A 26623-nucleotide genomic window follows, 5' to 3' on the forward strand; every position below is an offset into this window, starting at 1 on the left:
CTTCGTCAAGCCCTAGACTAAGGAATTAAACGTAAATGAAATATAAAGGAAATGCTTGCACGTAGTAGATCTGAATAATATCAAATGAAAGATACATTTTTCTTCGAAGATGCAATTCCATTCAATATGTGATCAAGTATTTAAATATAACAGACTTGACTCAAAGAAACCAAAGAGGAAATCAAAGATGTCAAAACCTCATGCATGGAAATGTATGTGACATGCCATAAATGAATCATAGAAGAGCTTGAATGGATTGGAAGGATAGATCTTCTCCTTAGAGCCAAACTCCACTACCACCTTGAAGGAAGAAGCTTGATGCAAGGAGATGCTTAGACTTGAATGCTTGAAGATGCTTACCTAAGGAAGAACACCTTGATTGCTTTCTTGTAAATCCCTTAGCTTGTGAAGATGAGATGAGATAACTTGAGAATATGAGATTTGAAAATGAAGCCCCCAAGCCTCCTTATATACTAGTTTTAGGGCAAGAAAACAACTCAAGCCAACGAGGGCGTAAAATTAATTAATTGGAAAACGCGAGATCTTTCGGGCCCCAAACCCTAAAACCACGCAGGACTAGGTCTACCTAAACCCGAAGTAGGTCAACCTAGTCCCAAGGAAAGGGGCAAGAAGGCCTCAAAAAGGCCCAAAAGGAGGTGCAAGTGAAACTAGAAGATAACAAGTTGATCAAGAGATATGGTCAAAAGGGTAGCAAAGTGACACCTAGGAGACCATGTCGGAAGGCGAGAGATGATGAAGAAGTATAAGATGCAAGGAGAGAGGAAAAAAAGAAACCAAAACCACACTAAGGAGGGCTAAAAGGTCTAAAAATGAAGTATGTCCATTTTAAGATGTTACAGTCCCTATTAACCAAATTTGTATTATTTCGAATACAACATAAAAATACTTCTCTAACCATTAATGATTTTGACTTCTACTAAATATGGCATTTCTCTGCCCCTTATTTCTTAGCACTTTTTACAAATTGATGCTACAATGGTGTCCACTTTACCAGATTTGTATTACTTCAAATAAGATATTTAAAATTTAAATAACTTTTCTAACCATTAATGATTTTTTCCTTCTATTAAATATGTCATTCCTCTGCCCCTAATTCCTTCCACTCTTGGCTACATACATCACCTTTTTCTATAATTCCCTCTTCTTCCAATTGCTATACACCCTAAGATATCGTGCCATTAAAAATGTGTCAATACACTCACAATTGTCATAAACTTCAACAAATAATATAACATCATAATTACCTGCTTTCTTTCTTCCGTTCTCGGGTCATGTTCTTACTTTTTCCTAGTATTACCTGAGGGCTTGGTGAAAGGAGCATGTCCAGACTGCAGCTGATTTTAATGTGGACAAGTTATACTGACGGGAATTTCCTTCTCCTAACTAGTAGAATCTTTTAATTCCAGCAATTTCTCAATTTTGGACATGCTGAGGTATTACAAATCAGATCATGGGAGCATTTTTAGCATAGTTTCATTGAGATTGGCAGCTGGCAGAAACATTAAGATGAGAGGTATCTACTTCCTACATTTTTATTTTCTTTGTACCAAAGGCTGCGCACGAGGATAAACTCTACAAATGGGATTCCTTTGTTCTTTAAAAAAGGGACTTCAGCATTCCAAAAAAGCAGAAGCCAGTGGGAAAAGAATTGGAGATTTTTGAAAAGATCCTATCTTTGGAAATATTCATTGGTTTTGTTATGGAGTCATGGCAAGTCACGTTACTGTAAATGAGCAAGAGAAGAAAGTTTTGAGGTGTTTGAGGGAGGAACTTCATTGGAGATTTCATTGGTAGTGTTACAAATTTGGATAGCTTTGAATTGGAGAAGTTATATCAGGTCGTGACTGTTATAGCACATCAGTCAGATTCAGATTTGCTTTGAAAGATTCCAGTCATTGAGTGAAAGAAACTTTGATAATTATGTTTCAGATGGGTCATTTAAAATTTGTGTTATGGTAATATGTCTGCAGAAGAGTTATGATGAATTGTTTAACAACTTAACTCCTTTTTATATATCTGTGTGAAGTGAATGTCTGACTGGAATGCCCCTTTTTGGGACATTAGAAGTCAATTAAATGATTAAAAATTAAGTTGTCAAATTATATCAAATTTAATGACAAACTTAATTTCATTATTTAATAAAGTATTAAATGACTTTATGGTGCTCAGTGAATATATAAATTAGTCATTTTGATTTAAAAGAGGTAAAATAAAGTGATTAAGAGACGAGCACATAGGGGAAACAAAGAGTGGCTGTGCTTTAAAAAACATTGAGAAGCTCACTCTGATTGTGCTTGGGTTATTGATTTCTTTTGGCAGGGCTCTAAGAGCTTCTTGTTCCAACTCTAGTTTCTTGAGGACAGAAACACCTAGGATTCTTTCAGCAGATTGGATGGAAACCCACTTTGTTTCTGAAGGGTGGATTCACGATGGAATTCACAGCTGGACGAAATTGTTAGAGGTATTTCATGATTGTTTGAAAAAAAAATGGCTGTAATGGTTGCTCTACTTTGAGGGCAATATACATCTCTACTTTCAGATATTGTGTTTTCAAAATTAACTGTTGATAAATGGAAATCGGTTTTTGCATGAAAATTGTATGGTTTGAATTTTTGTGGAATATTTGAGAAAAATCTGAAATTAATATCCTAGGAGGATATTTCAGTGGTATCGAAGTTGGTTCTCCTGCTCGCCTGTGAGGTTTCATGAGTGACAGAAGTGCAACTTGATTGCTTGTAAGGGCTTATTTTATCTTCTGAATAACAAGGGTTTTTTTTAATTGAAGAATGCAAGAAGAAATTACACAGTCAAGCGAAATAATACTGAAAGTAAGGTTTGACTGTAAGTTGGCAATTAATATTTTTAACAATGTTTTGAGAACATATTGTCCTGGGCGGAATATTTGTTCCTGAAGTTTACATCCATCGATGATTATTAAAGTCTGCATGATTTGTATATGCCAATAGCATTAAGGGGGGCGCCTTATAGAGTTTTGTGTTTATATATTGTAAGCTATTGATGGGAGGTGCTCACATATGTAAAATATTAAAATGAAGTTAAATGCTGGAAATAATTCTAATGTTTGCATTCCTGATGTTTGTAAATAAACGTTGTTGTGGGAGATAATTCTCTCAGTGGCCCCCACTCAGTATAGAGAGAATAAATTTTCTGTGTTGTTAGTGTTGTCTATATGGATGATGTTGTGCATATGGAGTGGCTCATACAATTGAATGTTTGAAAATATTTGTATTGGCAAAACATTATAAGAGTTGCATATTAACTTAATTGGGTCATGGCTGAGATTGCACAATATAATTCTGTAATCTCCCTTTTTTGCTAGCATTTCAATAAATAAATAAAGACTAACGCTAGCCTATTATCTATTCTTCCCATAGTCTAAAGCATTAAGTTAATAAATGGGATTTAGGGTTTAATTAAAATTAAGGAGGAAAAAGCTATAGTTATTGCTAATATGAATTTAATTGTTCATTGGCAATTATTAAAAAGGAGCCAACTTAAGTTATGACTTAAGTCTTTCCTACGCCATGCAAATGAATTATTAAATGAGGTATATATTATTATTTGTCTAATTTGGTAAATAACAGAATTAGAAGAAGGAAATTGATAGCTTTTTGACTGGGGATTTCTATAAAAGGTTTGATTGGAGTTTGGAGTCTCATTCTGTTATGAAATGTTGATTTGTTACTTGATAAATTCTTCATTGTTGCTGGTTTGATAGTAGAAGCCATATCTGAGGACAGAAACCCTCGCATAGTTGTAGGTTGGACAGAAACCCAACACTACTTGAGAGGTGGACTCACTGTTGGTTCGACATTGAGCAGATTTCCATTGCTTTAAACAGGTTTTGGAGGAATTTTTATTCCATCGTAACAACAATATATTTAATGTAACAACCATGTTTTATATCAGAATCATTATCAATAGAATGTTTTATATCAGAATCATTATCAATAGATTTGTGTTTGTAATCACATATTTCCATGGAAATCTATGTTCTTTCATTTGCATGTTTAGTTTACATGTTTGCAAGTTGTTATTTTGCAATGAAATGAAACAAAACATGGCAAAAATTGATAACCCAAATCATATTTGAGACTATCTTAGTTTGGGATATTTCAAGTTCAAAGCAAATATTTCCCAATTTTTATAAGGTTCATAAATATATCAAAAAGTATATGTTTGAGCTAAATATTTGAACCTGGGGATGGTTTCTTTCTCCTCTGCATGACTTCCAAAAGAAGTGTTTTTTTTTTTTTGCTCTTTTGCTGCATATAGAAGGGTCAAAGATTGTCGCATAATACATTTATCACCGAACATCATATGAAGTATCAAATATTTGATTAATCGAGTCTTTCTATTGGTTCGAGTTTGTTGGCTATCATCATTATTTGCAGCACTGTGTATGCTCAATGGGAAATTTGGTATTGATAGAGCTAACGCTGTGAAATCTCTTGTATCCATTATTGTGGTGGAAAGTTTCAGGAGGTTGATGACACCATTCCTCTATCAGGCACGATTCTGACTTTCTTTGGGTACAGGAGACGCAGAAAACATATTCTCACATTGATGCTCTTAACCGTTTCTAAAAGTGAACATGGCCTCTTTCATAGATATTGTGAATGAATGCCCGAGTATATGTACATTAGATGTATTATTTCTTCCTGGTGGTAATACGTGAGAGATAGAGGTGTTTCTGTTAATATTATTCATTCTAAGTGAGTTTTGGTCCCATTAAAAGAAATCATCAGGCAGAGTTTTTGGGTACTTGTGGCTCAAATACTGTTCTGCATCACAGATACAGGTGTTGCACAGATTTCGTCATAAGAATGCGAGCTGAACTTTACACAGTGAGCTAGGCAGCTTTAACCTTCTCTCAAGAGATATAAAGGGAATGGTTTTCTCAGAGCTTAAAGGGAAAATACATCCACTGGAAATAACAGCAGTCGTCTGGCTCTTTCAGTATATTGTATGGTGTGAAACTCCTAAACAGTGAAGAGCTTCTACAGTCGACAAATTGAAATTCAGAAAGAGTAGTGTTTGAAAATCTGCAGAATATACAAAGTTGTCATTCCCTGTAAAATATAATTATATATGTATAGACTTGGTCAGAAGACTAAGGAGAACATATACTCTACCAGTATGCCATTAAAGAGTGTTGTTGTCACTATTAAGTGGTGGTTTTTTGGAAGACCTGGAATCAATTACAATACCAAAGAGTGTGACAATCAAATCTGATACCAGAGCATATTCCTTCTATTGCTGTAGATGCTATGCAAGGGTTGTATGGTTGGTGTTTTTGTGTGTGAGAATCTTCTTTACAAAACTGAAGGTGTATATGGAGTATTTTTGTGTCACTGCCATGGTTGGGCAAATGCAGAGCAGGATTAAGTTCTTCCAGTGAATGAGTTGATTGTCTCTATGCATCCCTATTTTGGCTGCAATCAAATAGATGTGCAAGGTTGATTGCTGAATTTGCAGAGCATCCTATTTGGTATTTTGTATAACAAGTGCTTTCGATAATGTCTGAAACCTGAACTTGACAAGAACAGAAAAATCTGCTGATTGGAAATGTCCCCAGTGATCAATGCAAAGTGTCTGTGATCTAAAATAAGGTGGATTGGTTGAAAACAATTTAAGTAAAAAGTTGTGGACCTTACAGTTATATGTCTGATTTTTTTTTCTCAACTAGCTAAGGATCAAGAAAATTGGCTATAGATTGGCACTGTGTTTCTTCTGATGTTATGTTATCTCTACATGCAAACCTGTGAGAACAACAGAAAATTAAATGCAATCCAAATTCAAACAGTACACTATTCACCCCATTACATTCACAGAAGACATTTGATTGATCAAATCACCACTTGTGTATTGACATTCAGTGATTGAAAATAGCTAATAGGGGTTCTTTAACAGTTCAATGCAGTAAATTATTAAGAGGGGTCAAATATATACCTCCAAATAAAGTTCTTAAGGTAGGTAGCATGACCTATGGCTTGGGAAAACAACTTATGAATCGCTATCCATCCAAGAATGGTCTTCTTCAAAAGTTGGATGAAATGGAAATGCACTTACGAAAATTGAACCAATCTGATTTTGATGGTTTGAAGTAAGCAACAAACATTCCTTTGGTTGCTTTAGTTCAGTCCCGAATGATGAGGCATTTGAATGAAGATGTGAGGCTTGCAGTTAGCACGTCTTAGTGACATTATGAGGATCTCAGCTCTTGAAGTTCCTTATAATGATGACATAATGAGGTAGATTCTAAAACTGATCATTGATAGTTTTTATGGGCTACGAGATACCAGAGGCTCTTCTTATGATAGGAGGGTGAAGATTCTAGAATTAATGGCTTGTATTCTTATGATTTATTTGGACTGTGATGATTTCACTCTCAAAATGTTTCAAATCTTCAAAGCTACAATCAATAAGGATCGTGAAGAAAGTATATTCTCTTGCATGCAAACCATTATGATCCTAACCATTGATGAATGTGATACTGCCTGTCATTCTCTTATATCTATATTATTGGCTGTCATGAGACGAACAAGATGTTTCTACAACTAGATAAGAATTAGTCAGTAGTGTTTTCAAGCAAGGTGTGAAGCTGAAATCTTAATTAATGAGGAGGTGAATGCAGCAAATATTGATGGAAAGATTACCATGGAGCATAAGGAATTTCAGGATGATTCTTTGGTTGAGAATACAGCTATTAAGCATGAGGATAAAAATAATGGAATTGATAAAACAACAACTTTTGGCACACATTCAGAACAATCAAATGAAGTTGATGACATTAGTGCAAATGTTGGAATAGATGAGCATCTTCTTAACAGAGAGGTAGAGGTGACTGGAGACAGCTACAGAGTTACTGTTGACAGGTATGACACAGGGCCTGATTTTGATATACATCATAGCAGCAGTTCTTTCGATTTGTATGAACATGTGTGGAAGCCTAATTTCAAGAAGATCATAGATCAGAGATGGATGATATGAATACATATGGCAGTCGATTTTTTGAGTTGGGTGATGGGACTAGTCTTGATTGCAGCATTGCACTCGGTGCATATAGTAAGGTTTGGGACCCTGGAATCGATTTGCAATCTGATTTTCAGCTTGGTATAAATCTTAGTTTTGCATTATGAAGTGGTTGGATGCCCTCCTTTGCAATCTGATTTTCAGCTTGGTATAAATCTTAGTTTTGCATTATAAAGTGGTTGGATGCCCTCCTGGGAAATCACTAGACCAAAAAATTGCAAATGAGAATGTAAGGAGGCATGTCTATTTGTTGTATATTGTGTATGAAATGGATATCTCTCATATGCATGGGTATGGTGACACCATCAACACCATTCTTATTGCTGGCCTGAGTTATAACAACATTTGGTGGTCTAACAAGTTGATCTATGTGTATATGTCGTGTGCATCCTCTTGATGATCTTCATACATAGGTGGATGATATATGATAATTGTATGATGACAGGTATCTATCACTATGCCCATAGCCAAAGAAGTAGATTGATTTGACCTCCTAGAATCGACATGTTTGGTGCATTGCTTCAGTGGGTTTTTGATGAGTGGCTTCACAATACCAGGTGTGGTTTTATTTATATCAAAGTAGTGCAGCAGGTTGGCGGAGTGTCATTCTTGAGGTTGATAAGGGACCCAAGCATTTGGTTTCAGCATGCAGATATAGATTGCTTGAGGGCAAGCAATCTCCAAAAAGGGGAGGATTGTAATGTCCCCTTTTGAGACATTAGAAGTTAATTAAATAATTAAATATTTAGCTGTCAACTTATATCAAATTTAATGATGACTTAATTTAATTATTTAACAAAGTATTAAATGACTTAATCAAGCTCAGTGGCTACATAATAAAGTCATTTTAATTTAAAGGAGGTTAAATAAAGAGACAGAAAAAGGAATATGAAGAGACGGGTAGAAGGGGAAACAAAGAGTCATGAGGTTGTGCTTTAAAAGAACATTAAGAGGCTCATTCTGATTATGCTTGGGTTATTTATTTCTTTTGGCATAGCTCTGAGAGCTTCTTGTTCTGTTCTAGTTTCCTGGGGAGGGAAAGCTTGGAATTCTTTTAGTGGATTGGACAGAAACCCTTGGAATTTTTTAAGCGGATTGGATGGAAACTCTTGGAATTCTTTAAGCGGACTGGATGGAAACCCAATTCGTTCTGGAGGATGGCTTCGCAACGGAGTTCATAGCTGTGCAAAATTGAGAATGTATTTCATGACTATTTTTAGAAAAACATGGCTGTAATAGTTGATCTATTTTTAGGGCAATTTACATCTCTATTTTCAGATATTATGTGTTTTCAGAATTAACTGTTGATAAATAGAAATCAGTTTTTGCATGAAAATTGTATGGTTTGAATTTCTGTGGAGTCTTCGGGAAAAAATCTGAAATCAATATCCAGGGAGGATATTTCACTAGCAATCCATTTAATTTATGGATATTTTCTTTGGTGGTTCTTTCATTCATACTTAATTTCAGTTCTATTCATGCAAGCTACCTGGATCAAACAGTCTTCATAGAATTCTTGATTTGGGGCTACATCACTTTGCCACACAATCTCTTGTGTTGTGTCTTGTCCTTGCTCTACCATCCAGGACCTTCGCTCACTGCTTACTTGTCTAGGATGCAGGATGCCACATTTATCTCCTTCTAGCGCTGAAGTAAAGGGCTCCTGAGATATACACTTCCACATTAAAAATTGTCGTTGTCCCTTAATGACTAGATTCTTTTGTGAAATCTCCTGACTCGCAAAGTGATTAGGGAAATTCCTTGAACCACCCTTTTCCAGTGTCACTCAATGTGGAAAGGAATGATAATGAGTTATGATATTTTGTCATCCTCGTCATTTTAAAACACATAGCTGATTTACATGCTACTTAAGTGACATAGCTCTCTACCCTTGTTCAAGAATCTAAAGCGTGCAAATCAACAACAGTATGTACCCCGAGCACGGAATGCATAAACCAAATCCCTCGTTTAAGCACATTTTTCCAATAGTCACAAAATTTTGAGGCATTTAGTGAGTGGGTAGGCTATCCTCTTAGATTCCGCTAAAAGCTATAATACATTCTGACTCTCCTGACATCAACAGCACATGATGAGACCTGACCCCACATGTCTTCACTGCTGAGGTCCTGCACGTCTCTTGTAAGTTGAAGTACATATAAAAGCAATAAATATCAATGGTGGCTTCCAGCTGAAATATCTCTTATTTATCCATTTTTTCCAGCTCTCCCTGACAACTACGAAAGAGATGTTGTCGTCCTAGCTATCTAAATTTGAGTTGTTTCCCCTGAATCGTTTAATAAGACTAACATATGTGTGTCTAGAAATTGATTATATGACTCAAAAATCCACATACCATATCTCCAGCTGCTAAGATTCCGGTTTCAGTTGCCAACTTATAACTACAAATATAGTCATCATCCCCTTAAATCATTGTAAATTTTATGTCACCTCCAAAGCTTTCAGAAACTCCAATCGCAAAATCAAATTCAAAACAATACACGTACAAAGAGAAACTTAGACGTCGCAGATTTTTCAGTAAAACACCTTAATGCCATAGAATTCCTTTCATAACAACGCTAATGCAATTTATTTTATATACAAGGACTGACATTCTAAAACAATTGTCTATTAGTAGAGAGTTGCAAGTTGACACCACAATGCGCAAAATTATTTCATATTCCTGATTAGCCTTGCAGTAAAAAGATTTGCAAACTTGTACATCACAAACCCTAAAGACTGTTACAAACTGCAAGAATCCGTCCTTTCCGCTCGGAATTTCCTCACATTTATGGCAACAGATACACAATGAATGTATACATCAACGACATTTGTCTTGCATACCTTAACCTGCAAGCTCCTCGCCTCCCAACAATCAAAATTATCAGATTTCAACACAAAATGTCATGCCTTCGTAGAAAGTACACACAGTAATCGTAATTGATGAGAGTTTAAACGCGTGCAAGAAGAATATAAGTTTGAATCCCCTGCCGTACAGCCTTGAATCATTCTTAAAAAGCATTTTTTCGTTATGTTTGAAAATTTATCGTCCAGGTTGAAAATTAATTTATGCAACCTTTAGCTGATTAACACGTGACGGCGCAACTGCAATAGCTCGACAAAAGGTTTAGGGCTTGTTATTAGGTTGACAAAAGGTTTAGCTTCTTAAAGCAGATTCATTGAACATCAAAAGGGTCCCATGGGCTGGTTGGTCTCCTCCATGTCATTGAAATACCTTCATTCATTTATTCATAGTTAGCACACAGAAATATTACCCCCAAGGTAGTTTCCAACAATTGCCTTGTATTTTTTGTAATCTTAGTTATTTGACCCTTGACATGTGGATGGCTATGAGTATTTAATCTCAATAAAAAAATCATATTTGATTTGTCCAAAATTTTCACTTCATTTCTAAAACTTATTTTGACCAACCTAAAAGCATCTCTTGTATAGAAGAAAAAATCAGGGTTTTAAGGAGGTAGCTTCCACAATGAGTCAATTTTATAATAATTAAGATTTCTCATTTAACATATTATATTTTATATAAGCTAATGTTGTCATTATTATAATAATAATAATTGGTTTTGGTTTTAGTGTATGAATCATTTAAGCAAAGTTAAAGCATAATGGTAGAGACCTAATATTTGTACATGTTTTATATAGTAAATGTTATGTAAGATTTAGACACTTTTGTTATTTTCTTCATATGTGAGTTAACTGCTAAAAACTAGGGGAGGGGCTTCAATGCGTGCACAAGGTCCACTAAGTACTAGGTAGTTTGTGGGCCTAAGGATAGAACAAAAAGAATCCAAATGTGTCACTCAAAACCATCTAGCAATACTAGAGAAAAATAATCACGTAATCGCTAGAAAATGATTTGTTTATATATAAAACTATATACTTGTGCATTCCAAATGGGGCAGCTTGATAAGTTCGCCTAGACTACACATTAGTTGTCAATCTCACTAACACATCCTGTCGTGCCTAGAACTAGTCATATACCCTACACAATTTTTCCAAAGTTAAACAAAAGGCAAACTAGCATATTATGTGCATGAGGTTGTTGAGCCTATGACACTACAAAAATAATGCCTTCCAATGCCGCGTAGTTTTCCATGAACCCGAAATATGAAGACAACTAGCGAATGCAGTCCAACAAAACAAGTATTACCCTAGGGAAAGTCACATCTGAAAGAAATGTATTGTCACCACCTTGTCCCATCTTCGCATACACGTATTGGTCATTTCATGTTGAATCTGCCTATATCAACAACAAAAACAACATAAGGCCACCATTTTCAGTTGAAGGTTAATCAAATCAGCCATATACTATAAAGAGAAAGAAATGTGCAATTCCAAACGAGATTCAAATTTTAAATTAAGAACAATATACGCATTAATGAGGTAAACCATACACAACTTAGGTTTGTTATATACAAAAGGAACTTAAATCATCTCATGCAAGTCATTGTTCACACCAAGAATAGCCATCTAACATGAGGAAGAATGCACTACGCGCATTGAAGAGGCAAAACGGTTTAATAGTTTTAGGCATTTCATTGGTGTGAGTAGTTAAAGTACATGACCTTGCTCGATACAATTTTTTGAGTTGGTGTTATTAGTTTTAGGTTGTCAATAGTCTAATTAAGAGGTTTTTGTAAGTATACAGGAAACATACTGGTATTGTTCAAGACTCCCCACCATCTTACACAAAATATAATTATAGGTGTTATCAAATACTTCTTTTTATATTACATTATGCATCATTAGCATTGTTACATTAAAGCTCACATACCACATTTAGACTCTCAAACATTATGTCAATGACCCTACAAATCATTAACAACTAAGGCCCATGCAAAAGTACAAACTCTATAAAATTATGAAAGTGACAAGGAAGAGCATTTGAATGCTCATCGCACACTTGTTGGGCAGGGTGTTATTGCACACTAGTTGGTCAGGGTGTTATTGCACACCACTCACCATAACCTACAAATGAATAAATTATTAGTTATCTCAAGAAATCATTCTCTGCATCTCTTGTGCTAATTCCTGACACTGAGTGGCTCATCACCATCCCATACTCGCCAATTTGAGTTCCTCAAATATGGCTTCAAAATCATACACATATGATTGACCAAGTCTTTGTGGGACCAAATCCTATTAACAATCTTATGTTTTCCACAAGGTCTATCTACTAATACTATTCAAGCTCAACCTGGAATCATGAAAAATGCAATATCTAAATAGATATTTCTTAGAAAATTATGGTCCATTGGTTCAAGAAAGATCTAAGAATATATCATGGGAAAAAAAGTCTAAGAAGAGTTGTGGGTCATCAAATCCCTTCTTGGATATTTACCAAACTATATGTTCTACCTCACAATCATCTTAGTGTTGTGACACCTAACAAGCCTTGTTGTATCTAAAATTCAAGGGTTTATTTAAAAGTGTCTACCCTTGCAAAACCAACCCCTCTGGTTGACAAGGAAGGATTCAACTATAAATCCATGTTGCATTAGGTGTTGTTTGTGTTGATTGTGAATAATTACCTCAATAAGTGATTCTTCTATTAATCTGTGTCACATTAAGTGGTGTTTTTGTTGACTATGAATAATAGCCTCAATAACTAATTTGACTATGAATCCCTAACACATTGAGTGTTACCTATGATAGGTTACATCTTTATAATCATTTATGTTGTTTTATGTATATGAGTTGTTATTATTAGTGTTCAACCCATCTTATTTTCACTTACCCATTTCATTTTTACTCACTATTTTGAGCTCCTTAAATCCTTGGATTTCTGCAAGTTTGTTTTGAGTTATTATTATTAGTTTTAGGATTTTAATAGCTTAGTTAAGGGTTTCTTGTAAGTATACAACAAGCATACTACTTTTATTCAAAACTCCCCTCCATCTTACACAAAATATATTGATAGGTGGACAACAAATACTTCATTTTATATTACATTAAGCATCATTGTCATTGTTACAATAGTGCTCACATACCACATTTAAACTCTCAACCATTATGAGTTTGTGCCCTTGCAACAGCAACCCATCTAATTGACAAGGAAGGATTCAACTATGAATCCTTGTCACACGTGTTATTTGTGTTGACTATAAATAATTGCCTCAATAATTTATTCAACTATGAATCCTTGTCACATTAAGTTATATATGTATAAATATGATAGGAATTTTTCTTTGTTAACTTTACTGGTGGGAAACCTCCTAAACTTGGGATGTAATGACATGTGTTGATTTTCTATGGGGTTTACTTTTCGGTATATTTCATTGTGATTGTCATTCCATTCTCTATAGTGTATGTATTATTCATTTTATTTACACTTTCCAATCCTTGATCTATTGTTGTTTCCACTTTGGAGCTCGAAGGTTGATAGACGCTCGAAAAATCATTATGTGGTGTCAAAAAAAATCACCCATTATCTTCAACTTAGTCATTGTCAACCCTTTTCTTTTGAATCTTCTCTAATTTTTATCACATCAACCTCCAAAACCACAATATCTAATTATGATCATATGCAAAGAACTAACATGGATAAGTGAGAATTATCCAATGCAAAGAACAAAATAGCATATTAGCATACTTATTATGTTCTTATGCCCAAGCAATAATAGAAATGAGTAATTATCATATTATGTTCAATACCACACTTTAAGTTCAAGCAAGCATTATTATACAACATCCCATGGTTAGTCTATTTCAATTATTTGTTGTCAATCTTTATAGAGACTAAACAAGAAGATAAGAAATTTTTTGTATTATTGCTCGTAGTATCATACATATTGTACTCTTGCATATAGATTTATGGTCCATCCACAATCAAGCCTCCAACAAAGAATAAAAGAGCACCCATAAGGTTGCCCCATAATAAAAGAGGAGTAAGATTCCCTCCATAACCTAAACCTAAGACAACTCCTATTCTCAATAATTCACACGATTCTCTACCAAAATTGGAATTTATCACTACTACATGGCCACCCAAATTTACAAGCTAAATAAGTTGTGATTTCAATTTTATATGGAATGGACACTTAAAGATGCTAAAGAAACATGTATGAAAGGATTGCATCAAATAAATGGTGCATTCAAACAACAACATAGTCAAAATGATTGGGTGGTATCGTTACCACCTACCCCTGCAGCCCCCACAACTATACTTAACAATCAAAGAAGTTGAATTGTACAAAGAGATGGCAGGGATTTCTCATGGATCGGAAATTATGAACTTGAATCCAAGTGTTGCTTAAATTTTTTAAGTCAAACCCAACCCTTTTAAAGACAGGATGTCAGGAAAGCCTTGGTAGGTTGGTTCCAAGAGGTGTCATCGAGAGCTCACACTTTGAAGAGTTGAAGGCCTTGAAAAAGGTAGGGCATTCAACCTCAAAGAAACAGTCATGTCTGCTTTCGATGAAACATTATTGACAACACATGGAACAAATCTAAGGGCTTGTTTGGCAATGGGAATACAAGCAAATTAGGCATATGTAAATTCTTAAAATTTTAAATTCTTCATTTGGATGCACCAAATCAGAATTGGAATATGAGGTAAAATAGGAATATGTATTCCAGTTTTGGCCCAAAAATGGAGTTTTGCAATTCCATCCAAATAGGTGTTATTGGAATACATATTCCTATTCCACTTTTATTTATTTTAGAAAACATAAATTTTGGGGTTCGCGAATTCCCCATCAAATATTGGTTGAACCAAATAGAGAACAAGAATACATAGCCCCATTTTCTATTCCAGAATAGCTATTCCTATTCCTGCAGTCAAACAGGCCCTAAATGTTCCAACTAAAATGTGGAATCGTAATGGCACTACTATTCATGTAGAAAAAAATGGGGTAATGATTATTGGCTAGAAAATGGAGTAGGAATATTTCATACATCATACCCAAGACTTGAGAATGGGTCACCATTTTATGTTGTGGCAATGCTTTTGGGTAAAGCATTCTAGGCTTCTACTTGTTTGAGGGATATAGGTCGATGAAGAATTATATTTCCAATTGCAAATGGTACACTTCAAATTAGAAAGAGTATTATGGATCGCCAAAGTACACCAATGTTGAAATCAGGTGATCAAAACTTAAAGAGCTAGGTAGTAAATAATTCGCAAAATCATTAATGGTTTTTAACATTCTACCAAGGTTCAGTAGGATGCAAATATGATTCCTTTACAATAATTCACTCAAAAAGGACATAAAACCCAACACTTATTTCAAAATTAATGAGGGTGACGACGCTTTGACAATATTGAACATGCTCAACATATTTGATGCAAACATTTCAATAAAAATATGTTGCACGCAAAATTGCTTATATCTATCAAATAGACCAAAATAATGAACATCAACTAACACATAACATGGACAAAGGTCAGGTAAAGAACATAAAGGAGAGTCTTTCTCTTCCTTTATAATGAATACTAGCAAGAAAGGTAGTTGATGAGGTGATGAGTCTAGATACTTATTTGACTGGTCAACTAGATGATGATAGTTTGTCTTTGTAACGTCCCACCAGGGAACCCAAAAGAAACTAACCTATTATGTCACTAAGTTTGCTAAACATTTTTTTTAACAAATTAAACAACAAGAGATAACATAGCGGAAGCAATAACTCACAAACATACATTAACAATTACATCTCTTAAGGGTTCCATGATGATGAATCACATACATAAGTTTTACTAAGATTAAATATGATACATAAAAAAAGTTCACATCATAGGATAACCATAAGTACAAAATCAAATTAAATAATATACAAGTACATAAGATGCCACGTGGCATAACCAAAAATGCATAATCATCCTCTGTACAAATCACAAGGTGTGAAATGCTAAAAGAATATACATCAAGATAAGATACAACATCTCATAGGATCTCAAAAATCAAAGTATAGTGAATCAGCATATGACCATAAAATAAAATAACAAGATTAGAAGGATAGAACGACATCACAAATACATCCAGCATCAGCATCCAGCTCTCAAAATCTCAATGGTATAAGAAACACTACCACGCAACCTCCTAGAACCTAAATGGCCCACTCCCACCATGTTGAGGAGATAATCTCAAGTCCCAAATGGATAACAATCCAATAGTCATAATAAGAATCTAGGTCAAGGAATCCTAATGGCAATCTATCTCAAAGGATACCAAGTACAAAAGTAACATATAATCCCAAAGGCAACAAATACACATAGGAAACCTACTATGTAAGTGGGCAAGTGTCATTGCATGAGCCAACTCTAAGGTTACCCTAATAGCCTCTCTAGACTCTGACCCCCTAGTGAGACTATGCAACATCAGTATCCTTTCTTACAAACAAGACATACTAACAAGGCAAGGTCGCAAACAAGATTCCTCTCTACTCCCATCCTAGTTTGTACTAGCAATCGAGGCATGGGCAAGCTAATACACTAACTCTTATTAATTCATTTTAACCCCATTAATGAAATGTTATCACTTATTAATACAACTCACAATGGGTTACCCAAGCAACCTCTTTAAGGCTCCAGCCTCCATTGCAAGTCACTTCCCAACATACACAAAGATAACCTACCCTAAGCTCATAACAGAAAAATCTCATAAAATCACAATGTCCACATCAGTGCTATACAAGCAACTAGAACTCACAATAAATAAATGATCGATCCTTCAAAGGTTACATCATGAAATCACAACATTGCATAAAAACATCACAAATAAATCACTTCCCAAGCCTCTAGTAACATACCTAACTATTCAAAACTAGGTTTATCCCAAACCCCATATTGAAATAAAACATAACATCTCATCATGTAATTAAAACAAGTATAGTTATTTAGTCGTTTAAGGTTTTTATAATAATTCTGTTGGACTAACTACCAACGTTCCCCTTTGGGATTCATGACATAACTTAACCATCTCATGTGTTCTATAAGTCTAGTGGTTGTTGGGCATTGATAGGTTGATCTTTTGGTGCAACGACAACTCTAGCTTGTAATAAGTGGTATCGAATATTGGTCATAGTTTTGAATCTCCTTGGGTAACATTGAGGGGGGGATTGTTGGAATAACTGCCAACATTCCCCTTCGGGATTTTTAACATGGTTTAACTACCTCCTATGTTCGACAAGTCTAGTGGTTGTATCACGCATTGACAAGTCGATCTTTTGGTGCAATGACAACTCTAGCTTGTAACAAATTCTCTAAAGTTATGAATTGAGTAAAAAGTGGTGTTTTCATTTGCCAAATTATATTAGTTAGTAAAGTTTCAATTTTGCTTATATGAAATCCCAACTTCATTTCCATTGTCTATGGATTCAGAATTTTCCTATTGAACTACATTTTACTCTCTCAGTTCTACTATAGGGATTAGGTCAACATTTGAATTTTATTCAAAACTCAAAAGTAAAAGAAGACAATATCTTTATTGATTATCCCATTTCAAATTTCCTATCAAATATCTTTTGTTTTTTTCTTTTTTCTTTTAAAAATAATAACATTTATTAAATAAATAATAATATATACATGTATAACAATATATATTACTATCAATTACAATATAATATATAACATTATATATATATATATATATATATATATATATATATATATATATATTTTTTTTTTTTTTTTTTTTTTTTCTACTCTAGGCAAAATACGAAATCACTCCCAATTAGGGAGTGGGTTGCCTGACCAGTTGGGTTGCATTGACAGCTTGCGGTACCTTGGCAACGTTCACTGCCATTATAGTCGAGGGGGTTTGACCTCTCTTCCAATTTCTTTTAATCTTATATATATATATATATATATATATATATATATATATATATATATATATATATATATATATATATATATATATATATATATATATATATATATATATATATATATATATATATATATATATATAATGTATGTATATATATGTACATATTTATATAATGTATGTATATATATGTACATATGTGTATATATATATATATATATCTGTACATATATGTATATATATGTACATATATATGTAGATATATATACATATGTACATATATATATGTAGATATATATATATATATATACATATACATATGTGTATATATACACATATGTGTATATATACACATATGTGTATATATACACATATGTATATATATACATATATATATATGTATATATATATACATAGATATATGTATGTATATGTATATATACATATGTATATATATACACACATATATATATATATATATGTAGATATATATATATATACACATGTATATATATGTATATATACATATGTATATATATACACATGTATATATATGTAGATATATATATATACATATGTGTATATATATACACACATGTGTATATATATACATATGTATATATATACATATGTATATATATACACATGTGTATATATGTGTATATCTATATATACATACATGTATATATATACACATGTGTGTATATATATACACATGTGTATATATACACATGTGTGTATATATATACACATATACACACATGTGTGTATATATATACACATGTGTATATATACACATGTGTGTATATATATACACATATACACACATGTGTATATATACACATGTGTATATATATATACACATGTGTATATATATACATGTGTGTGTATATATACACATGTATATATATACACGTGTATATATGTGTATATCTATATATACACATGTGTGTATATATATACACATATATACACATGTGTATATATATACATGTGTGTGTATATATACACATGTATATATATACACATGTGTATATATGTGTATATCTATATACACATGTGTATATAGATATACACATATATACACATGTGTATATATATACATGTGTATATATATACGTGTATATCTATATACACATGTGTATATATATACACACATGTGTATATGTATACATGTGTATATGTATACATGTGTATATATACACATGTGTATATGTATACACATGTATACATATACACATGTGTATATGTATACACATGTGTGTATATATATACACATGTGTATATATATACACACATGTGTATATGTATACATGTGTATATGTATACACATGTATATATATATATACATGTGTATACATATACACATGTATACATATACACATGTGTGTATATATATACACATGTGTATATATATACACACATGTGTATATGTATACATGTGTATATGTATACATGTGTATACATATACACATGTGTATATGTATACATGTGTATACATATACACATGTGTATATATACATATGTATATATATATACATATGTATATATATACACATATCTATATATATACACATGTGTATATATATATACACATGTGTATATAGATATACACATGTATATATACATATACATACACATGTATATATACATATACATACACATGTATATATACATATGTATATATATATATATCTATATAGATACATATGTATATATACATATACATACATATGTATATATACATGTGTATGTATATGTATATATACATGTGTATGTATATGTATATATACATATGTATATAGATATATATATATATATATATATATATATATATATATATATATACATATGTATATATATATATCTATATATATATACACACACACACACACATAGGCCTGGAATTTTATTTTATTTTCATTGTTTTTATAAACAAAGATAAAATGATTTTCTCAAATCAATTTTTCAATCAATCCAAATTAAATTTCAAATCAAACCCTAGCTATGTTTTTTTTTAACATTAAATTCCTATCACAAGGGTTTCAATTTGTTTTCTTTCACATATGTTTAAGTAACGAAGAACAATAATCTTCAAGCACAAGGGTTTCCTTCTAAAATATGATTTCCCAAAAAAACAAGATCCATATAACTGGCACAAAGAAGACAAAGGCAATTCAAAAGATGTACTGTGATAAACTTAATCAGAATTCCTACCTCAATCTCATGCTAAAATTCACGAACGCCCAGAGAATGCAACAATTCTTGTCTTCCACAATCTTTCTAAAAATTGCTCCTCCAAAACCTGCTCTAATCTCCTAATAAAGAATTTTCTCAACCTAGGGTTTTGGTTTTAAGAACACGCAAAAGCCTTTTCTTATTATTTTAATTTATTTAATTCTTTCACACACTTTTTAGCTTTTAATTAGAATAAAATTTATTTAAATTACTCTCACTTTATTTTTATTAATTAATAAGACATATTTAGAAAATATATTTATTAATTTAACTAATAATAATATTTAAAGTTCATTATTTAAATGAAAGTTCATTATTTAAATGAAACTTCTAAATTTATTTTTATTAAATTAAATACACATTATTACACCAAATTTAGTCTTTAATTAAATCTTTAAATTTATTTATTCTATTTAATTAATTAAATTTAATTAAAATTTAATTTTTCTTTATAAAATATTTATTTAATTAAATTATTTGATAATATCTTTATTTGATTTAATTATAACTAAAAATTATCACAAACCCACAGACTTAATAAGAAAAGTCATCTAAATGAAAAAATACGAATTAAAACTCAAAGGTCAAAAATCCTGAATTCATGTCACTTGACAAATCCGAAAAGGTAGTTAACACAAATTCTTGTCATACATTTTTAGGACAATTGGCTTAGGTTTAGGATTCGGACTTGAGAACTATCTCCCCTCCTTACCATTGAGATACTATGATAAGGCATGCTAATCCTGGCAATTCAGGGTAGTCGATGCTTGGTACCTACAATCTGCATAAAAGCCAAACATGTACATATACATATATATCTAAACTAAATAGACAATGACGAGGAGTGGTACATTGTGTAGATCACGACTAACAAGTTACTATGACTCCCTCCCTCAACCACATCAGAAATGTCAAACATAAAGTAAAACATACATATACACCGTACACATGCAAGTATGGGTACGTAGCCATAAAACCACATATAAATCATCCATATAATTGTCATCATGAAACAACTAAAATCACTATATGAAACATACGAAGCATCATCATCGAAAGAATAACCATAAACACATGAAATAACCAAATAACAAGTAGCTCATCAAATATGTAATCTAAGTATGAAATAACATCAATCAAATCAGGTAACCAAGTACCACTAAACCATAACACATGACCATTAAAATTGGCCTAAAAGAATTCAATAATATAACATGAAATGTAAGCTAGGGGTAGGCACAATATCTACCCCCTAGACTTAGGCTTACTCTTGGAAGCCTATCAACAAGTAGGGATATAAACCTCATAATCCAGATGCATCCTCCATTGTAGTTGATGACTCATCAATAGGGTCCAATTGGACCCTTACCTACTCTATGGTTCGACCTCTAGGGGTCAAATCTCGCTAGTGAAGAATGTGCACAGGCTCCAAAGCCAGTTGCTCATCCTCCACCTGTAACACATTCCAATCAAGGACATGTATCACATCAAGAATATGTTGTCTAAGAACATAAACATAGAAAACATCATGTGCACAAGCTAAGTTGGCGAACAATGCAAGATGGTAGGAAACTAAACCTATCCTCTCAAGAATCTCGAACAACCCCACAAAATTGAGGTGCTAGCTTCAAACCCTTTCCATAACGGATTGGACTCTTTCGCGGATGCACGCTTAAGAATAACTTCTCTCCAACTGCAAACTACTTATCCATCCTATGAGCATCAATGTACTTCTTTTGTTTATCATGTGTTGTTGACATGTGCTCATGAATGTGCACTAACTATTGCTCCATATCTTGAAGCATCTCAAGACCCAATAAGATGTGATCCTCTAAACTATCCCAACTCAATGATGTATGACAAGGACAACCATACAAGGCCTGAAAAGGTGTCATCCCAATAGAACTATGATAACCATTATTATATGTGAACTCCACTAGATATAGATAATCCTCCAAAAGAGTATGTCAGTCCATAACATACATCCTCAACATATCCTATAGAACCTCTCTCTCTCTCTCTCTCTCTGACCATCTATTTTAGGGTGGTATGCTGAGCTAGAGTTCAACTGCGCTCCAAGATCATGTTGTAAAGATGTCCAAAATGCAGATGTGAATACAATATCCCTATTTGAAATGATCTTGCAAGGAATACCATGCAATCTCACAATGTCACAGATAAAGACATTGGTTATTGAACTCATTGTGTAGGATGACCTCATTAGTGAGAAGTGTGCCACCTTATTCAACCGATCAACATTTACCATGATAGTATCATGTCAACAAGTAGTCATAGGTAATTCCACTATGAAGTCCATGGAAATAATATCCCACTTCCATGAAGGAATGAGATTAGGCTGTAAAAGTCCTACACGATGTTGATGTTGTGCCTTGACCCTCTAGCACTCAAGACACCTAGCCACAAAATCAATGATATCACACTTCATCCTTGTCCAAAAGCATAATCATTGTAAGTTTGATGCATCTTCTTGACACCTATATGAGTCGAGTAAGGTACACAATGGGCCTAAGATAGGGTCAAAGTACGAACCTCATCCAACAATGTTACATAAATCCTCCCTATATAATGCAAAAGGCCATTTAAATCTAGGACATAGCTTAAAAATTTCCCCTCCAAAAATTTTCTTGAATCTATCTCAAGGCTCACCTCCTGATGCTAAGTATATGTAGGAAGTGCCTAAAGTGTACGACTCCTCAAATCCACACTAGGAGTCAATGCTAATGTCTCATGTCTCCTACAACTCAAAGTGTTGACTATGACATTCTCCTTCCCCTAAATATACTTGCATAAAAACTCCATCCAATACCTTTGCCTGGCATTTAGATTAGGTTGTGTGAATATATATAGTAAATTGCAATGATCTCTATGAAGCTCAAAATGATGCCCCAACAAGAAGTGTTGCCATCTCACTAGAGCAAGAACAACTATAGCTAACTCAAGATCATGTGTGGGATAGCTAAACTCGTGATCCTTGAGCTTGCGAGACTCATAGGCAATCAAATTTCCATACTTTATTAGGACCACTCCAATCCCTTCTAGGGAAGCATTAGTACACACCATAAAATCACCTATTGGATCAGGTATATTAGAATCGATGCACTAATCAAAATCTCCTTGAGTTTTTGGAATGCTTCCTCGCATTTCTCTGTCCAAATGAACACCTTCCCCTTTCTCTAGAGGGAAGTGCTAGGGTATGCCACTCTAGAGAAGTTTTGAACAAATCTGTGGTAATATCTTCCCAAACTCATAAAGCTACAAATCTCAGACATAGTAGTAGGTGCAGGCCAATCTAACATCGCCTAGATCTTCATAGGATCCACTAGGATACCATCTCCTAAAATGACGTGTCCTAAGTATTGTACCTCAAAGTGAAAGAAGTCACACTTCACTAAATTGGCACATAGCTAATTATCTCTAAGGCATTGAAGGACTAACTGTAAGTGTTCCTCATGTTCTTCCTGAGGTCTAGAATATATGAATATGTCATCTAAGAACACAAGTATAAAACAATCTAGTAAGAACAAAATACTCCACTCATCAAGAACATGAATATTGATGGAGAATTTGTCAAACCAAATGGAACCACTATAAAATCATAGTGTTCATAATGAGTTCATAAAGTTGTCTTATATATATATATATATATATATATATATATATATATATATATATATATATATATATATATATATCATGAATGCATAGTTGATAGCACCCTGACTTTAGATCTATCTTAGAGAACACTTTGGCTCCCTTGATCTAGTCAAACAAGTCATTGATCCTCGGTAAAGGTTACCTATTCTTAATTGTTACCTTGTTTAACTGTCTGTAGTCAATGCACAAGCGTAACAATCCATCCTTCTTCACGAAGATCACTAGTGCTCCCCATGGAGAAACACTTGGTCTAATACAACCTCTAGACAAAAGGTCCTCTAGTTGTAGGTGCAATTCATTCAATTCTTGAGTGGTTATCTGATAAGGATCCCTAGATATGGGCTCTACTCCTCGAATGAGGTTGATGCAAAAAATAATGTCCCTCTTAGGTGGCATACTTAGAATCTCACTAGGAAAGACATCAACATAATCATGTAGGATAGGGTGATCTAAGGTCTTCCCTTCAAGGTCTTCCTCCTCAAGTTCACTCATAGTAGTGGTGAACACCTGGCAACCCTTATGGATGCTCCACTTTAGCTACATAGCAAAGATCATTCGAAGGGATATGTCTCTGGATGCCTACAATCTCAGAGTCCTTATCATGGTCATTCTTATACTGAATAGTTTTCCTCCTACAGTCAATGTTAGCTCTATGTGAGTGTAGCCAATCCATGCCCAAAACTATGTCATACGAACCAAGGGAAATAACTTGAAGGTCTACTAAAGTAATGAATATTTCTAGGTTCAACTCGCACTACTATACTAGAGAGTATGCAGATATCTTAGCTCCTAAAGCTAATTTCTAGTACCAACCTATGCCTTGCTTAATCACCTCAAGCTCACACTTTACAACTATAGAAGGTGATATGAAGGAATCTGTAGAACCTAAATCAAATAAGATTGAAATGGATGTACCTCTGATCGCTCTTGTATTCTCAACTACTATACCCTGGTTTTCTACCTAGCGATGATCTACCACTATTAAAATTCTATGTGATCTCTCAACATCACCAACTGTAGGCTCAGATGTTGTTGGCTTTGGTCCTGAATACTGAGAAGTATGTTGTGATTAGTTGACTATAATGTGCCCAAACTGTCCACATGAGAAACACTTTGTACCTCTACCAAAACCTCTCCCTACTAGAGGTGCACTAGACTACTGATGATTCTCTCTGCTGGTAAAGGAGTGGTTACTCTGTGCAAGTTGACTATACTGATTGTGCCTATTGTGTTGAGAGTTTCAAAAGTTTCAAGAATTGGGACCACTGCCACCACTCTATGCTAGAGAATAAAATCCCTTATGCTATTGTTATTGCTACTAACCTTGGTTGTCTTTTGAGTAAGGAGACTTCCTATTACTGCATGTGCCCTGGTTTTGTGTACCCTTGGACCCTGATGGTACATGTCTACTAGTAGCTACCCCCACAAAACCACCATGTCCCAAAGTAACATTATGCTCCACAAGAATAACCTGATGAGCCACATCCTTAAGAATCTTAGGCTGGAATACCCTTACACCCACAGTGAAATGGTTATTTAGACCCTGAACTAAATGATATAATGTTAGTAGTGAATTATTATTTATTCTTGCATATGGCATGAGCCCATAAAAATTTTTCTCATACTCCACTGAGGTCATGGTATATTGCCTCAAAATATGAAAATCATCTACCCTCTGGTGGTGCCACTGTTACAGTAAGAAGTGATCACCAAAATTTTCAAGGAACAACTCCCAGGTAACAATATTCATGTCCAAAGCTATCTTCTTCTCCTCAATATTCCACCATGTGGCCACAAAGATAACTAAGTGTGTGATGGCATATCTTTCGTTGACATTGGAGTTAAAGTCTTGTACTGTATATCTTGGCTCTCGCTATAGGTCCCTCATCTACACGACCTTGGCCAACCTCTATCTATCACCATGGGGATCTCCTCAAGGACTCTTGGATCTTTGTCTCTCCTTATTTCTAGTGTGATTCAATCCTTCTTGATCAACACCCTTTGGAGGGGGTAGGCTCTCTAGAATAATCCTCATCATCTACCTCAAATTGACCTCTTTTGAATTAGCATATTGCTCTCCATTGCCCTCCTCCATGTTCTCTTCTTGAACACGACTCTCATGACTAGTCCTATGCAAGTTGATATCTCTACCTTGCTTGTGGCTTCTGCCTCAACCTAAGCTATGACCTCTCATAGTTGATCTAGTCCTGGACACCATCCTCCTACATTATCCAAGCAAGAACAACAAAATGCCAACAAAATCAACAAGGGCATACTATTGCAAAGCATAATCATAAGAAATATGTATTGAAATTCAAATCAAGAGTTATTCCACTTTTGAATTTTTCTATGTTTAAGTAGTCAAGTTTGAAGTTCAGGGTGTTCAAGTTGTAATAGATACATATAGTTATTTAATTTTTTTAAAAGTTAACTAGTTGTCATCTAGTCGTGTTCCAATATACCTAGAGTTCCAAATGTAGAAACCTAAGCTCTAATATCAAATGTAACGCCCTACCAAGGAACACAAAAGAAACTAACCTATTATGTCACTAAGTTTGCTAGACATTTTTTTTAAAGATTAAACAATAAGAGAAAACATAGTGGAAGTAATAACTCGCAAAAATACATATGCAATACATTAATAGTTACATCTCTCAAGGGTTCCATGACGATGAATCACATACATAAGTTTTAGTAAGATTAAATCTAATACATAACAAAGTTCACATCATAAAGTAACCATAAGTACAAAATCAAATGAAATAATATACAAGTATATAAGATGCCACATGGCATAACAAAAAATGCATAATCATCCTCTGTAAAAGTCATAGGGTATGAAATGATAA

The 26623-nt window shown here is 33.7% G+C and overlaps 1 protein-coding gene across 7 annotated transcripts in view; it reads right to left on the reverse strand.

Annotated features, from left to right (window-relative positions):
- Positions 1 to 10194, reverse strand: part of LOC149549193 (plant cysteine oxidase 4-like) — a 220238-nt gene extending 210044 nt beyond the window's left edge. For 4 of the 7 annotated variants that reach the window (XM_089792607.1, XM_089792610.1, XM_089792608.1 and 1 more), the window contains exon 1: positions 9919 to 10194. The gene's annotated coding sequence lies outside the window, so the exon portion shown is untranslated. The remainder of the gene's footprint in view (positions 1 to 9918) is intronic. The other 3 variants (XM_089792611.1, XM_089792612.1, XM_089792613.1) reach the window with 1 other exon arrangement.
- Between the last annotated feature and the right edge of the window lie 16429 nt (positions 10195 to 26623).

This window comes from Cupressus sempervirens, chromosome 7 (genome assembly GCF_028749045.1).
Source record: "Cupressus sempervirens isolate cs-2001-9-10 chromosome 7, ASM2874904v1, whole genome shotgun sequence".
NCBI lineage: Eukaryota > Viridiplantae > Streptophyta > Pinopsida > Cupressales > Cupressaceae > Cupressus > Cupressus sempervirens.